The sequence below is a fragment of the Zingiber officinale genome, chromosome 1B (genome assembly GCF_018446385.1).
Source record: "Zingiber officinale cultivar Zhangliang chromosome 1B, Zo_v1.1, whole genome shotgun sequence".
Taxonomy (NCBI): domain Eukaryota; kingdom Viridiplantae; phylum Streptophyta; class Magnoliopsida; order Zingiberales; family Zingiberaceae; genus Zingiber; species Zingiber officinale.
In genome coordinates this window covers 49794976-49812760 of record NC_055986.1, presented here as the reverse complement: position 1 = coordinate 49812760, position 17785 = coordinate 49794976, and positions in this window count along the sequence as shown.

The window sequence follows — 17785 nt, the reverse complement described above, 5'->3', positions numbered from 1 at the left end:
TCGGCCATCCGGTCGGTCAGCCACCCTTCTCCGGTCGGCCGATCGGTCCGACCTTCTCTCGAGCGCCCGGTCGGTCCCTCCTTTTCCGATGGACCACCTGACCCTTTGACTTCCACGTGGCGTTGATTCCTCAAAATGGGGATCCCCTATTCTTACTGCCGGATCACTTGCCTCCCCCTCAAGTCTAGTCGAAGGAGGCGAAGTCCGACTGACTGGACTACCGATCTGACTGAGTAACGGCCGCTACACTTGTCCGCTCGGCAGGGCTTGGGGATGCTCATCCGCTCGGTTCACCCTCTTCGTTGCACCCGTTCGGCTGTGTCTTGCCCGTGCCTTGTATTCCCTTGGAATCCATACCGAATCTTCCCCTTTACTGCCCAGCACGTGCACTGCGCGCAGTAAGGGGCGTTCATTAAATGTGACCTGTATCCTGCTGACACGTGGCGATCTCGCTTTTGACAGCGTATGGCGGTGGCGTTACCTCCGATTGGACAGCCACCGTTTGAAATGAACGGTTTGATGATAGCTTCGTTTTTTGCAACCTGAATCCGATGGGTAGGGCTATCAGAGGCCAACGCTATAAAGTTTCTGATTTCTTCTCTCCGCCGCATTCCTGCTCCATCGCACCTCGACACCCTGCTGCTTCTTTCTGCTCCGGCGACTCCGTTTCTCAGCTTTCCGACGACCTCGCAACCCATTTAGATCACCCTTTTACTCGTAAGCCCTTCTTTTCTTCACTTCCTCATTCCTTCACGCTTTCGATTAGCCACCCTTGTCGTTCTGCCACCTTTCTTCTTTGCTTGATTTCCCTTTCTTTTTGTCCCGCATTTCTTTTTTTACTTTCGACCATGACTAGCACTTCCCAGCTGACCGCCGACGCTCCTGGTCTTTGGTACACGACCATGGAGAGCCGGTTTGACGAGGAGGGTGCACTGCACCTCGCTCGGACCTATGATATCCCTGCCGACTACCACATAGTATTAGCCACCCCCGCCGACCGGCCTCATGAACCGCCGCCCGGCACTGTCCTCTTTTTTCGAGACCAATTTTTAGCCGGGCTACGCTTTCCTCCACATAAGTTTTTCTTACAAGTGTGCAACTACTTTCGCATCCCGCTCGGCCAGATAGTTTCGAACTCCATTAGGCTGCTGAGCGGGGTGGTAATTCTCTTTAGACTGAACGGCATCCCCTTGGATCCCAAAGTTTTCCACTACTTCTACTATCCTAAGCAAGCCGAGTGGGGTACTTTCGTTTTCCAATCTAGGATAGGTTTTGTCCTTTTTGATAATATGCCGAGCTCCAACAAACACTAGAAGGAGCATTTTTTCTATATGCGTTTCCCCGAGCCACCGGCTTTCCGTATCAAATGGCAGATGGCGATGCCGGCACAACTGGAGCTCGGCAAGTTTAGGGGCGATTAGGCCTATCTTCATGCAGCCGATCGGCTGGTCAGCCAGCGCTACCACATCGACAAGCTGCTCCTTCCGGGAGTGCTGTATATATTCGGCCTGTCCCCCGTCCCAGCCGACTTGCCTTGCAGCATGAGTAAGTGCTCTTATCGTCCTCTTTCTTATGTTCTAACTGATTTATTATTTTCTTCTGCAGCCGAAGTCATGTGGCGCGCCAAGGGTACCGAGCGGCTGAAATTGAGAGCCGCTGAGATTGAGGCGGCCAAGAATAGGGAGGTCGCCGAACGGGGCTTGGTATTAGCTGGCCCGGCCACCGGAGAGGGTGAGGGGACTCAGAATGTCCCTGAGGCCTTAGCCGCTTCTGCTTCTCCCACCGAGGCTGCGGGCGATATACCGTCTGCTCAAGTCGAAGTGAAGGGCCGTTCTGCAGATGAAGCTCCCCTAGCAACTCGGAAGCGCAAACGGCCAGAGCAAGTCTCTCAGCCGACCCCATCTGATGAACAGCGTTCCGAGTGGGGTGATGAAGCTCCAGTGATCTCCGGGACGGTCTCCATAGAGAGTACCCCCACGTCGCTCGACTCTCCCATGGCTACCTCTGAGGTGCCGCCCTCCAGTCCTCCCCAGCCTATGCGTCGTCTTAGGCGATTGGGCGACCTTCCTTCCTCAAGCGGTGAGTCGTCTGGTAAAGCAGCTGCGCCTCAAGTTGACCCGAGCGGCGCGCGGCCGATAAAAACTGTCCTGCACCTTCCTTCTGAGGAATATTTAGCGGCTGCTAATCGGCCAACTGTTCCCGAGCAGCAGATCACTCTTACGGGTCCCCTCGCCAAAGCTTGGGAGGACGCTCGGCTCCATATCGCGCTTATGACTCCCGGTCAACTAGGCGACAGCAATTTGCAGTAGGCGACTGGGGTATATTCTTTACCTTGTTGGTTACTTTGATTTAACCTCTAACCTGATCACGTCCATTTGCAGAACTGGGTGGAGCAGATTGCTATCAGCAACCGCCTAGCCGAACTGGAGGACGAGCTGAAAAAGCTCAAAACTTCGGGAGAAAGCAGACAATCAACGACCGCTCTGGAGAAGGCCAAAAAGTTGCTTGAAGCCGAACGGGGTAAGTCCTCCGGCTTGTCGAGCAAAGTGGCTCGACTTGAGGCTTTGGTTAAGCAGCGGGACAAGGAGATAAAGACCGCGACCACCCGGAAGCGCAAAGCCATCGACGACATGGATATGATGAAGGTGGAGAACCGGGGGCTAGAATAGCGGGTGAAGGATTTGGACGCCTCGCTGTCCGCCGAACGGGAGGGTCGTTCAGCCGACCAGGCTAAAGCGGAAGGGGCTCTGAAAGATCTTCAAGATGCCCTCGACGCTTCTAAAGCTACTTTTAAAGAATATCAAGACGGGGAGCCCGGTCGGTCGGCGGAGGTGTGCAAAGCATTCGTCCGCTCGGATGAATTTGGCGAAAAGTTCAGCGACAAGCTGTCCTTGACTTTTGAGGAGGCGATCAAAGTGGCAGTCGAATATCTGAAGACCAAGGGCTACATACCGACCGAGCTGTCGATCCCCCCCCGAAGATCTGGCGGTCATGATGGGCTCCATCCCTGACTCTCTCTTCAATTTTGATGATAGTGAATGAAGGATTTATGAACTTTCTTTAAGTGTTTGCTGTCTTTTGTAAACTGGTCGTTCGGGGCGAATGCTATTATAAATTTTATCTTTCCTCTGTTCGGCTCAAATGAATTCTCTTCTTTTGTTATTTGTTTGTTCGCCCAGCATCCAATCTTTAACTTTTGCCTCGGTCCTAATTTTCTTGTGCCAAGTATATTTTATAAGGGAGCCGCTCGGCCACACGTTGCCTTTATTCTCGCCTTATCGGCAGGCCCGATCATGAGTTGGCCCTTACAGCCGAGGATCACGCAGCGCGTTACCCGTCCGGCGGCGTTATGGACTCTGGTTGCCCGCCTCTTAACGTAGATTTTTACCGTCTGAGTTCGACGGTCTTCTGCTCGGCGGGTTTATAGACACAGGTCGGTTTCTCGATTTTTAACGTCGGAGCTCGACGGTCTTCCGCTCGGAGGATTTATAGACGCCGGTTCGTCTCTCGATTTTTAACGTCGGAGCTCGACGATTTTCCGCTCGGCGGGTTTATAGACGCCGGCTCGTCTCTCGATTTTTAACGTCGGAGCTCGACGGTTTTCCGCTCGGTGGGTTTACAGACGCCGGCTCGTCTCTCAATTTTTAACGTCGGAGCTCGACGGTCTTCCGCTCGGCGGGATTATAGACGCTGGCTCGTCTCTCGATTTATAACGTCGGAGCTCAACGGTCTTCCGCTCGGCGGGTTTATAGACGCCGGCTCGTCTCTCGATTTTTAATGTCGGAGCTCGACGATTTTCCGCTTGGCAGGTTTATAGATGCCGGCTCGTCTCTCGATTTTTAACGTCGGAGCTCGACGGTCTTCCGCTCGGCGGATTTATAGACGCCGGCCTGTTTCTCGATTTTTAACGTCGGAGCTCGACGGTCTTCCGCTCGGCGGGTTTATAGACGCCGGCTCGTCTCTCGATTTTTAACGTCGGAGCTCGATGGTCTTCCGCTCGGAGGATTTATAGACGCCGGCCCGTCTCTCGATTTTTAACGTCGGAGCTCGACGGTCTTCCGCTCGGAGGATTTATAGATGCCGGCCCGTCTCTCGATTTTTAACGTCGGAGCTCGACGGTCTTCCGCTCGGCGGATTTATAGACGCCGGCCCGTCTCTCGATTTTTAACGTCGGAGCTCGACGGTCTTCCGCTCGGCGGGTTTATAGACGTCGGCTCGTCTCTCGATTTTTAACGTCGGAGCTCGACGGTCTTACTGGCTGACTTTAACATAGCCGCTCGGCTAACTCATTAGCCATCCTTTGAGTTAATTTGCTTCCGCTTACGGGCTCGGCGTCCGATTTATATGAGTTACATCGTGCCCTTTCGCCCAGCTCGATAACGCTGGAGATTTCGCGCTCGACGGTCTTCCGCTGGCGGATTTATAGACGCCGGTCTCTCGATTTTTAACGTCGAGCTCGACGGTCTTCCGCTCGGCGGGTTTATTGACGCCGGCTCGTCTCTCGATTTTTAACGTCGGAGCTCGACGGTCTTCCGCTCGGCAGCTTTATAGACGCCGGCTCGTCTCTCGATTTTTAACGTCGGAGCTCGACGGTCTTCCGCTCGGAGGATTTATAGACGCCGGCTCGTCTCTCGATTTTTAACGTCGGAGCTCGACGGTCTTCCGCTCGGCGGGTTTATAGACGCCGGCTCGTCTCTCGATTTTTAACGTCGGAGCTCGACGGTCTTCCGCTCGGCGGGTTTATAGACGCCGGCTCGTCTCTCGATTTTTAACGTCGGAGCTCGACGGTCTTCCGCTCGGAGGATTTATAGACGCCGGTCCATCTCTCGATTTATAACGTCGGAGCTCGACGGCCTTCGAAGCTAACTTTGACACAGCCGTTCGGCGAAGCTATTTGTCATCCTTTAATCATTTTGGCTTCCTGCATTACAAGTACCTAAGCGACCGAAACGTATATAAAATTACATCAGCTCACCTTTTACCCAGCTCGGTACGGCTGGAGATGATTCGCGCTCCACGGCCGATCCAGCTGCCGCCCGTCTCCGTCCTCCAAATAATAAGCGCCTGAGCGGAGTTTTTCAATGATTTTAAAGGGGCCCGCCCAAGGTGCTTCCAGCTTGCCGACGTCGCCGACCGACTTTACTTTCTTCCAGACAAGGTCGCCGACCTGGAATGATCTGGGGATTACGCGCCGGTTGTAGTTTTGCTTCATCCGTTGCCGGTACGCCATTAGCCGGACGGACGCCTTGGCTCGCTCCTCATCAACCAAATCCAGCTCCATGTTCCTTCGCTCGGCGTTGCTATCATCATAATTCTGGATTCGGACGGACTCGATGCCGACTTCGACAGGAATCACCGCTTCGCCGCCGTACACCAGATGGAACAGCGTGACACCCGTTCCTTCCTTCGGTGTCGTTCGGATGGCCCATAAGACGCCCGACACTTCATCCACCCAACTTCCTCCCAGATGGTCGAGCCGAGCGCGCAAAATACGAAGAATTTCCCGATTGGCTACTTCGGCTTGACCATTGCTTTGGGGGTATGCCACGGACGTGAAGTGTTGCTCAATGCCATAATCTTTGCACCAATATTCGAGCAACTTTCCAGTGAATTGGCGTCCGTTGTCGGAAACAAGTCGGCGAGGGATGCCGAACCGGCAGATAATATGTTGCCTGATAAACTTATTGACCATCTGCTCGGTGATCTTGGCTAGCGGCTCGGCCTTCACCCACTTAGAAAAATAATCGAGCGCCACCAGTAGAAATTTCCGCTGCCCGGTCGCCATGGGAAACGGACCCACAATATCCATTCCCCATTGGTCAAACGGACAGGACACAGTAGCTGCTTTCATTTCCTCAGCCGGTCGGTGTGAGAAATTATGATACTTTTGGCAAGAAAGGCACGTCGACACGGTCCGAGCGGCGTCTGCTTGTAAGGTTGGCCAGAAGTATCCGGCCAGCAGGATCTTCTTAGCCAGTGATCGTCTGCCCAGATGCCCTCCGCACGATCCTTGATGTACTTCTTGGAGGATGTATGCCGAGTCTTCCGAGCTCATGCATTTCAACAGCGGGCTGGAGAAAGCCTTCTTGTATAATTGATCTCCAATGAGTGTGAACCGGCCGGCTCTCCTCCTTAACAGCTGGGCTTCATCCCGATCGGACGGTGTAGCGCCCGAGCGCAGAAACTCCATGATGGGTGTCCTCCAGTCGCTCGGAAACGTGAGGCCCTCCATCCGGTCGACGTGCGCCACTAAAGATACTTGTTCAATTGGCTGCTAGATGGCGACCGACGTTATTGAACTTGCGAGTTTGGCTAACTCATCGGCTGCTTGGTTTTCCGCCCGGGGTATCTTTTGTATAATGACCTCTCTAAAGTCGGCCCTGAGCTTTTCGAATGCTTCCGCATAGAGTTTGAGCCGCGCGTTATTAATTTCAAAGGTGCCAGAGAGCTGCTGAGCGGCCAGCTGAGAATCCGAGTGAAACATCACCCGATCGGCCCCAACATGCCGAGCTGCCTGCAAGCCGGCTATGAGTGCTTCATACTCCGCTTCATTGTTCGTAGCTCTGTAATCTAGTCGGACGGATAAGTGCATCTTTTCTTCTTGGGGAGATAGCAGTAGTACTCCAATCCCGCTCCCGAGCCTAGTGGACGACCCGTCCACAAATATCCTCCACATGGCTTCGGGTTCTGGCCTTTGTACTCCGGTGACGAAATTCGCCAAGGACTGCGCCTTTATCGCCGAACGGGGTTGGTACTGAATGTCGAATTCGCTCAACTCCGTTGTCCATTTGATGAGCCGTCCGGACGCTTCTGGGTTCAGTAGCACTCTTCCCAATGGACTATTCGTCCGGACAATGATGGTATGAGCCAAGAAATAGGGACAGAGGAGCCGAGCGGCGAGGACCAAAGCGAAAGCCAGCTTCTCGAGCCCGGTGTAGCAAGATTCAGCATCTTTTAAAATATGGCTCAGAAAATATACAGGCTCTTCTCCGCTCACCCTCACTAGTGCCGAGCCGACTGCTTGCTCAGTTGAAGATAAATAAATACAAAGTGGCTCACCCGTAGCTGGCTTGGCTAGTACCGGAAGAGAATTCAAATATGTCTTCAGCTCTTCGAACGCCCGATCGCATTCTTCGTCCCAGTGAAACTTGGTGGCTTTGCGCAAGATTTTGAAAAAAGACAGGCTCCGATCGGCAGTCTTGGAGATGAATCTGGACAGAGCAGTTATCCGACCAGTCAAGCGCTGCACTTCCCTCAGATTTCTTGGAGGCGGCATATCTTGTAAGGCTTTCACTTTGCTGGGATTTGCCTCGATGCCCCACTCGGTCACTATGTATCCCAAAAAATGCCCTCCTTTTGCTACGAATAGACACTTCTGGGGATTGAGTTTAACTCCATACCTCCTCAGCGTTCGGAAAGTCTCCTCCATATCTTTAAAGAGATCGGCCGCTCGGACGGACTTGATGAGAATGTCGTCCACGTATACTTCCAGATTTCGCCCGATCTGCTTTTTGAACACTTTGTTCATCAGCCGCTGATATGTGGCTCCCGCGTTCTTCAATCCGAACGGCATCACATTATAGCAATAGGTGCCGTCGGCTGTAACGAAGCTGACTTTTTCTTGATCTTCTCGGGCGAGCGGTACTTGATGATAGCCTTGGTAAGTATCGAGCATACATATCAACTCACAGCCAGCTGTGGAGTCCACCAGTTGATCGATCCGAGGCAGAGGATAAAAGTCTTTCGGGAAAGCTTTGTTGAGATCTCGAAAATCTATGCACACTCTCCACTTGTTGCCCGTCTTGGAGACTAATACTACGTTCGCCAACCAGCTCGGGAACTGAACTTCGCGTATATGGCCGGCCTCCAGAAGCTTCTGAACCTCCGCTCGGATGATGACATTCTGTTCGGCGCTGAAATCCCTCTTTCTCTGCTTCACTCGCCGAGCGTCCGGTCGGACATGGAGCTCATGCTGCGCTATACTTGGTGAAATTCCGGGCAATTCATGCGTCGACCAGACGAAGACATCATGGTTTTTCTGGAGGCATTGGATCACTTCCTCCTTCTGGCTCGCCTCCAGATCGGACGCGATGAATGTCGTGGCCTCCGATCGGGTCGGGTGAATTTGCACTTCCTCTTTTTCTTCATAAATCAAAGAGGGAGGTTTTTCAGTTATAGCGTTCACCTCGATTCGTGGCACCTTCCGAGCGGCATTGGCTTCAGCTCGGACCATCTCGACGTAGCATCGCCGAGCTGCCAGTTGATCTCCTTGTACTTCTCCCACCTTGTCTTCTACTGGAAACTTGTTTTTCTGGTGGAAGGTGGAGACGGCCGCTCGGAATTCACTGAGAGCTGGTCGCCCCAATATGACGTTGTACGCCGACGGAGAGTCCACCACCACGAAGTTTGCTGTCCGTGTCCTCCTGAGTGGCTCTTCTCCCAGCGAGATAGCTACTCGGATTTGTCCGACCGGCTGAACTTCGTTGCCCGTAAACCCGTAGAGGGGGGTCGCCATGGGCAGCAGCTCGGCTCGATCAATTTGTAGTTGGTCGAAGGCCTTTTTGAATATGATATTGACCGAGCTTCCTGTGTCAATAAAAACATGGTGAATAGTGTAATTGGCTATTACCGCTTTGATGAGCAGAGCGTCGTCGTGGGGCACTTCAACTCCTTCCAAGTCCCCGGGCCCGAAACTGATTTCGGGTCTGTTCGCCCGTTCTTGGCTGCAGCCGACTGCATGGATCTGGAGCTGCCAGACGCTCGCCTTCCTTGCTCGGTTAGAGTCGCCTCCGGTCGGCCCGCCCGCAATAATGTTGATCTCGCCTCGGGAAGTATTACTTCTATTTTCTTCTTCCCGAGCGGACGGTCGGGGTCGTTCCTTAGACATCTGGAGATTCTCCCGCCTCGGAGAGCGATGTCGCTCGGGAGTCTGTTGTTGTCGCCTATCAACTATCATCCGATCGGCTTCACGAGGCCTCTGTCGCCTGTCGGCTGATGGCGATCGACGACCGCCGCTCCTGGGAACGGGGTGGGCTATTAGAGGAAGGCTCCGACAATCTCTGGTGTTATGTGTGTCCGTCCGGTGGAAGGAGCAAAACATTGGGGGTCCATTTCTTCTTTGGCTTGGGCCGTGCGACATCTACCCCTTGCACGTGGGACCTCACATGGGGGGAGCGGATTGCTTCGGCCCTCGGTCCTCTTGGCGGCTGATGAGCGGTGTGCGGCTTTCGCTCGGCAGGGGGAGCCCGCTCGGTTGGAGTTTCCTTTCTTCGAGCCGCTTGGCCTTCCTCCACATTGATGTACTCGTTGGCTCGGTGCAGCATATGGTCGTAGTCTCGGGGCGGCTTCCGAATGAGCGAGCGGAAGAAATCCCTGTCCACGAGACCTTGTTTGAAGGCATTCATCATGGTCTCCGAGGTGGCTGTTGGAATATCCATGGCCACCCTGTTGAACCGCTGGATGTAAGCTCGAAGCGATTCGCGGGCTTCTTGTTTGATGGCGAATAGGCTGACACTTGTCTTCTGGTAGCGCAGACTGCTGGCAAAGTGGTGGAGGAAGGCCGTTCGGAAATCTTTGAAACTTGTGATGGATCCGTCCGGCAACCTCCGAAACCACCGTTGAGCCGATCCCGAGAGGGTGGTAAGAAAAACTCGGCACTTTACCCCGTCTGTGTATTGATGAAGGGTAGCGGTATTGTCGAACTTACCCAAATGATCATCCGGGTCGGTAGTTCCATTGTATTCACCGATCACCGGGGGCACATAGTGCTTTGGCAGAGGGTCTTGTAGAATAGCCTCTGAGAATTGACGGTTGATCCGTTCAGGAGAGGCGTCCGCTCGGGTGACTTTCCCTTTTTTGCTATCTCGCCTTGGTACTTCATCTGAAGAAGATCCTCGATCACGATTAACTGCTGCGGCTTCAGGAGTGCGGAATAGAGCCCGATGGAATGGAACTGTGGCCGGTGGTGCTTCCGCTCGGCCACCTGATGCTGATGTTGCTTGGTGTTCAATCCGCTCGGCTTGCGACTTCTGTTTTTGTTCCACAAGCTTAGCGGCCCTCGACTCGATCAGAGCGTCGAGTTCCTCCGTGGAAAGCGTCACCATGTGCTGTCGTCCAGCTTCGTCCATTGCTTCCGCTCGGATGCAGGAGTGTTCCCACAGACGGCGCCAAATTGATCCTATCCGAAAGCTGAATCAACGGATGCTGGGCACGTGGCGCTCTCCGAGTCACTGATGTGGATCTCTGACTGGTCGTATGATCCTCCGGCGAACCTGCACAGAAGTCGGGAAGGGGTTCCCGGCGGCGACCCTCCGACGCTCAAGTCAGTCAAAGCTCGACAACAAGAAAGTGGCTCCAAGTCTCCCTGAACGCGTACCTCTGGCGAAGGGTGAGGACCTTTATATAGGGCTGTGGAGAAGCGAGTGCACACATACCGAGGTGTACACATGTCCTTTCCCACACCGTAGTGTGGGCTTGTCAGAGGAACTTACCTGACACCATACTGCTATAGTTTAAGCATGTCTCTGATGGGACAGCGGATCTTTCTTCTGTAGGATTTTGAGTATGGCCTGAACGTAGAACATGCCCGCTGTAAGAAAAAGATGTCCCTTGTCCTTTTCCCCTTACTCCCTGCTGGACATCCGGCCGGACAGCCTCCACCTTACGTCCGGCCGAACATATATAGTGGTTTACTTGGGAGATTCTCGGTCATGTGCTTTGTGGATACTGTTAGCAGTATGCTACCTTATGTCTTCGGCCGAGCGTGACTTCCGCTCGGCCCTTTGTTCCTGTTCAATCGAGCGCCGGAACCCCGACTCCCATCGGGGCGCCTTTTTGCCGTCAGTTAAACACCGGTCGGCCATCTGGTCGGTCAGCCACCCTTCTCCGGTCGGCCGATCAGTCCGACCTTCTCTCGAGCGCCCGGTCGGTCCCTTCTTTTCCGATGGACCACCTGGCCCTTTGACTTCCACGTGGCGTTGATTCCTCAAAATGGGGGTCCCCTATTCTTACTGCCGGATCAATAACTTAGAGAGAACTTTAGCGAGAGGTGTAACGACCCGCCTTCTACTAACTAAGCTGTAAGGCCGGACCGTCACATTATGCTGTGCTAAGCTATATCCATGACCATCACTAAGTCTAGATGCGGAAGCTGCACTAATTAAAACTTGGCTAATCTATTATCATTTCTTGATTCTATATATATATTAAGGGGTATAATCTAAACCATTCATGTCATATTACATTCCCCTATGGTCAAGGAACTTAACTAAGAGTTTCTTGCTAATATCAGGCCTCCCAATCGATCCACGGATCGATTGGAATGGCTTGATCGATCCATTGATCGATCCAGGTGGCTACTGTATACGGAACTTAGATTGGATCGATCCAGTGATCGATTCAGCACGCTACTGTGCTCGGGGCAATATTCTGGATCGATCGGCTGATCGATCCAGACTGTCCAATCGATCCAGTGATCGATCCCAGGGCTTTCTGTTCGCGACAGAAGACATCCGGATCGATCGGCTGATCGATCCAGGAGCTTACTGTTCGCGGTACGAACTTCTCAATCGATCGACCGATCGATTGGGAAGCCTCCAATCGATCGGCTGATCGATTGGGGTTTCTGATTTCGTACCAGAAATCTGATTTCAGCACTGTTTCGTGCCTAGATCACCCATACAAGTTCAAAAAAGGTTAGGAAACATTCTAACATCATGTAACTAATGTTCGGAGCATGACAGAGTGCATGATTCACTAGTTCATGACATTTAACATACTAAGGCGCGGAATGATAAAATGCTAAAACAAATTCTAATGTTCAAAACAAAACTCGCTGAAATTCTCTAAGATCTTTGTCCCAAGTTCCATCCACACACATCCTCATCGTTGCATTGACCTCCAGCCTCCGCTAGTCCATTTTTCCTTTACCTTTATCTGCAGTATAAGGAAAAAGTATCTGTAAGCTTTCGCTTAGTAAGAAACCATCTACCTCACAAAAACATGCATACGATGCGAATTATGTTTTTGAAACATGCTATTTGAAATACATTCTGAATATGCTAAGCATGGCATGGCATACAACACATCGAAGCAAAACTGATCATGGCAATAAAGCTAATTATAAACTATCATGTTTTATCAACAGAAAGCTAAACTGATACCATGGTTAAGCTAAGCTAATACTAATCTGATGCTAAAATTGTACTGAATTCACATAACTATTTTGTGATGTTTGAAAACTATATTCATAATAGATTAAAATAATAATCATGCTGCTGTTGGGCCCGGCCCTAACTAAACCCGGGGTTGCAAATTCCGAATCTAGTAGAGTTTACTAGGTTAGCTGAACCTAGGGACGACTATGGGAGCCCAACCCAATGGATATCTAATCCAGTACAGTGCCATTGCTAAAAGTAAAATACTGGATATAGCTAATTATTGATTGTCTCGCTCTTTCTAGGTTATCTGAACCTAGAGCTAGGTTGTCTAAACCTAGAGGCGACTATGAGAGCCCACCCATTGGACATCCAGTCCCATAAAAGTTGTAGCAAGACTACATGAGCTGTAAAATGCTTCTATTGCATTTATCTAGGCTATTAAAATGCCTAAGGTGGCATTTACCTGAGCTAAGCATTTAATCAAGCACTCGGTGTGCGCTAATGCACCCCCTGTGTGCCAAAAACTGCATAAAATTAAACTAATGCCTAAAAACCATACGGAAGCTACTTATACTGTAGGTGAGGGGTTTATTACCTCCTTCTCGAAGTTTCTTACGATTCTAACCACTAGATTTCCGGAGAAGACGATCCTTTCGACGATCTTCTTGCGTCTATGCGTTTCTCTCGCAAAGGGGAGCGTCCTCGTATCCAAGATGTCGCTGGAAATTCCTCGTATGGCCCTAGGGACGGAATCCCTAGGTGTGATTGTGGTTGGCGCCGAGAGAAGAAGAGGAGAAGGGGGCGGCGTGGCTAGGGTGAGGATGAGGAAAAGTTATGTAAAAAAAAAAAACTCTTCATTTATTAATTCCCTATTTATAATAAGTGGGTAATTTTGCTCAACTCTAATATAAATTTAATTGCCTCCCTTTTCTTTCAGCACGGCCCTGCTGGGTTCACTTTGTTACTAGAGTCCGCTATAAGTCATAGGACCCAATAGGTCTCGGGTTCGATTCCCGTGTAGGTTATTTTCGTTTTCTATTTATTTTTGCTACTTCCACTAATCTAAAAATTCCATAAAAATATCCTAAAATTTCAGAAAAATACTAGGATATTTCTAATAATTATTTTGAGAATTTTCGGGCATTACAAGAGGAGAGCTCAAGAAATTGGCGCACTTGAAGAAGTGGGAGAAGAAGAGAGCTTCAAGGGTAAGGGAGGTAAACCCTAATTTGAATGCTAGTTCAAATTTAAATCGTTATAATGCTATTTATCATGAAAATAGAATGCATGATAAACCTAAGGACAAATATATACCTCCTCATGCTAGATCTACCATACCTAAGGTTAGGAAGGTAGATAACTACTTAGGCAACAATTCTAAGGACTTTAGATATAAGCCTAAGGCTAGCAATGCTCATAGGAATCAACAAAAATCCAAATCTATGGATTTAGTAATGGAAAACCAAGTCTTAAGGTCAAGACTTGATAACTTAGAGAGAACTTTAGCAAGAATGGAAAACTTGCTTAAGGGGCAAAGTGAGCACAACCTTGGAAAAGCTAGACAAGAGTCATCCAATGACTATAGAGGTTTGGGATACAAACCCAAAGCCAAGAAGGATGTGACTTCCTTTCATAGGGTTCCATATAGCTATGGAACCAAACATAGGACTAGTGGTCAAGTTAAAAGTACAAGGGAAGTTGTCCCTAAGAGTACTTTTGCAAAGACCAATGTGACTAAGACTTCTAAGAAGTCTAATAAAGTCACAAATAAGGTTACAAGGGGAGTTACCCCTAGAAGTGACCTAGTGGAAGTGACCAAGGCTTCTAAGAATCCTAGAAAGGTCCTTAGGAAGGTAGATAGGGAAGTCATCCCTAGTGAGTACCTAGAGCATCCAAGGAGCACCAATAGGTTTTGGGTTCCTAGGAGCATAGTCTCTACACCCTAGATGGGTTTAGAGAGTGTCAACTCCAATTGGAAGGGTAGTTAACCCAACATTGATAAAAGTTGACACTTGAAAGCATTTTCAAGATTATTGTTAACCTTTGAAAATGAAAAGGATTTGAGAAGTGTACTCTTTAAGAAGAGTAAATTGTGTCAAAATTTGAGGATTTGAGTTTAACTTAAATTAACACAAATATGAAAATACAAGGAATACAAGTTGGGATCTTGGTCTCCTTTTGATGGGTTAAGGGAGATTTTTAACCTTAATCCAAAGTAATCACTATTTGAAAGAACAAAGTATGTCAAATCTTAAGGAATTGAAATACATGTAAATTGGCACACTTGAAAAGGATTAGAAATGGCTAATTGAGATCTTAGCATGTTCTTAAAGGATTAAGAGCAAAATTAAGTCTTAATCTAAATGTTTGATCCTTTAAGAGAGTAATATGTGCTAAACAAATATTGGAGGATTGAATTCTTAATTTCAATTGGCACAAATATAAAAGGGATAAAAGAAATGTCAAGTTGGGTTTTGGCATTCTTTCAAGAGATAAGCAATCTAGGCTTAATTTTAAGGTTTTAGCTAAGGTTTAAGGATACTTAGATTATCTAGGTATATTTTATTTATGCTAAAATACCATGATTGATTGCATATTATATGTCATGACATCATGTGTTGCATTCATTTTATTATGAAAAATATAAAAATATCATGTCATGTCATACATACATTATGTAGTTATAGCATGCTTTGCTTTTGAAAATTGCTTATTTTGATGTATGCCATTAATCATCATGTAGTATGTCAATTTCCTTATAATTAAGGACAAAAGGCATTTATTATGTATGGAAGTGCCCCAACAAGAGGGATCATATCAAGTGACATCCTAGATGGATGATCATGATTTTTACAATGCCTAGATAGAGATGCATGATCCCTTAGTTTAGGGCAAGACCAAATATACATCTCACAAAGAACTATAAGGTAAATTGTATGTGTTTTAATACACGTTAGATACAAGTGAGATGTTAAGATGATGAACTAAACTCAAGATGTTGATCTAGTGCATCTTGTTGAGTTTTAGGTTCATCAAAATACATAATTATGTGTCTTCCAATTATTGGGAAAGCTAATGTACAAGTCATGTGCATTGAGCCCAAAGAACGTGGTTGGATATTGGTTTTGAAAAAGATTTCAAAATACTTTTGAATAACTTTGGTGAAAACTATCTTTTGATAGTAATCATCATTGGAAAGTTAGACACAAACTAGGAGAAAACATTGAAGTTTTCAAATTTGTGTCAATCTTTGAAAATATGAAGTATTTTCATAGAAAACTATTTTTCCCTGATAAAGTACCCTAAATAATGTCTACATGAGTTTTCATGATGAAAACAAGTATGGATTGGTTAAGAAAAATCAAAGTGAAGTTTCGGTTGAGGTTTAGTTTCATTATTGAATTTTGAACCTCAAAACTTCGAATTTTGATTTTCCTAATTATTTAGAAATCTCAAGTCATTGTTGGTGCAATGATAGAAGTTTGACCATATTTTTAGGGGGAGTTACTCTTTGAAAACATAAAAATGTTTTAAAAGACCAAAAGGAGGTCAAGTGTTAAGGTAGCACATGATATTGGTATGGGAGGTGTTACCAAGAACAAGGGAGAGTTATCTAAGGCCAATAAGAAGGAATATGCTAGGGTAGCATATAATTATAGCAAGGACAAGGTGTCCAAGATTAAGGACAAGAAAAAATTAACCAAAGACAAGGTGTCTAAGGTTAAGAAGGAGAGTTTTGTAGGCCAAGTGTCACCTGAAGTGCACCGAAGTGGCCTAGTCATAGTAAATGAGTCACCTAGGGAGGTGGCTAAGATTAAGAGATCAAGGGGGAGCTCAAAGAGTCTTTGGGGCATATGGTAAATGATCTTAAGTGAACCAAGATGTGCCAAAGGGATTAGAGATGGATTTGAGTCTCTATTATACTTGGTTGGCACAATTGGGTTGAGTTTCATGCATGAAAATATGACATTGGGGTTATATTACATGAAAAATTAGTTTTTGATGTATAGATGCCATATAAACCAATGCTAGGGGTGCATTGTGGGTTGGTATGGGCAAATACATCAAGAGGAAGCCAAAACTAGGACTTTAGGTCAAGGTTCAATTGAACCATTTAGCTAGTTTTGGATTTTGTGTCAATCTTAGAATTGGTGATAGATACATTTTGTAATATATTTTTCCCAGGTAGATAAGGGTTCAATAGACCTCTCCACAAAATTTGGGAATTTTTGGAGGTCTATGGAATTTCTGGTGTATTTCTGAAGTTGGCATGAAAAGGCTGATTTTTACAGAAATAGGGTGCCAGTCGACTGGTGCAGATACCAGTCGACTGGTAATAGTATTTTTGAGCACAGAATATTTCTGTAAGCTCATTTTGTTGATACCAGTCGACTGGTGCCGATACCAGTCGACTGGTAACAGAATGCTTCTGTAAGGTTCTGTCGAAGGGGGCAGTCGACTGGTACCTAGTTCAGTCGACTGATACCAGCCTAAAAGTGTCTTTCAACACTGTTCTTGACCGTGTTAACTCGTTTAGATGTATGAGATCCATGGGAGATAAATACATGAGTTTAGGGTCAATTTGGATGATAAGTTTTCAACAATTGGGATATTGTTGGAGCTCTTTTTGATGTATGGAAAAGGGGGAGAAGTTTAGGTTTAAGTGGAAATATATACACCTTTGCAAGAAATCCTAGCTCGAGGGGGAGCTTAGGTGAAGGGGAAGCGATTGTTTAGGCAAAGGGGGAGAAGTTTACCTTTGCGGGAAATCCTAACTCAAGGGAGAGCTTAGGTGAAGGGGAAACCTAGGGATTTAGGTTCCATTATTTATGCATGAGTAGATTTGCATATTTATTTGCATATGTATTGCATTTATGTTTCCCTAACTTAAACAGGTTGCCAAACATCAAAAAGGGGGAGATTGTTGGAGCAATCTAGGTGCCCTAGGTTTTGATGTTTGGGCAAAGGTTTAAGTTAGGTTTATTGTTGTATTTGATATGCATTCTGAGTGTGCAGGATACAGGTACAACAAGGAAAGTCCAAGTGTGATCTTGACAAAGGAGGAAAGTCCAAGGATGAGTCTTGGCGGTGTAAGTCCAAGTATGTAGTCTTGGCAACGTAAGTCCAAGTGTGACTTGACAATGGATGAAGTCCCGTAGGCGCGACCTCTTGGCAAAGGAAGACCCGACAATAATGACAAGGCCGATGGAAGTTCCAGAAGGCAAGACGTGAAGGATGGGGAGGCATCCGAGGGACGCAAGGCTGATGAAGGAGGCTAGAAGGCTAGGTCTATGTTAGTCGGGCGAGAACGAGTGCTGAGTGAATGTACTCGAGGTAAAATCCTAAAATTAGGGTTTACTGCAGCAGTACTGTAGCGTTACTGCAGCAGTACTGTAGTGTTAATGTAGCAGTCGACTGATGCACTGTAGCAGAGAGCCGTTGGGTTGGCACCAGTCGACTGGTGCATGGACCAGTCGACTGGTAACGGGCAAATCAGGTTGCTGATTTGTTCCAAGCTCTATAAGAAGGAGCTTGGTATGGCCGACCAAGGTGACGAAATTAGACTTGGTTAAAGCCTAATTAGTAGTCACCAAACGTGCTCAAGGTTCTCTTGTGTCCAAGTGTTC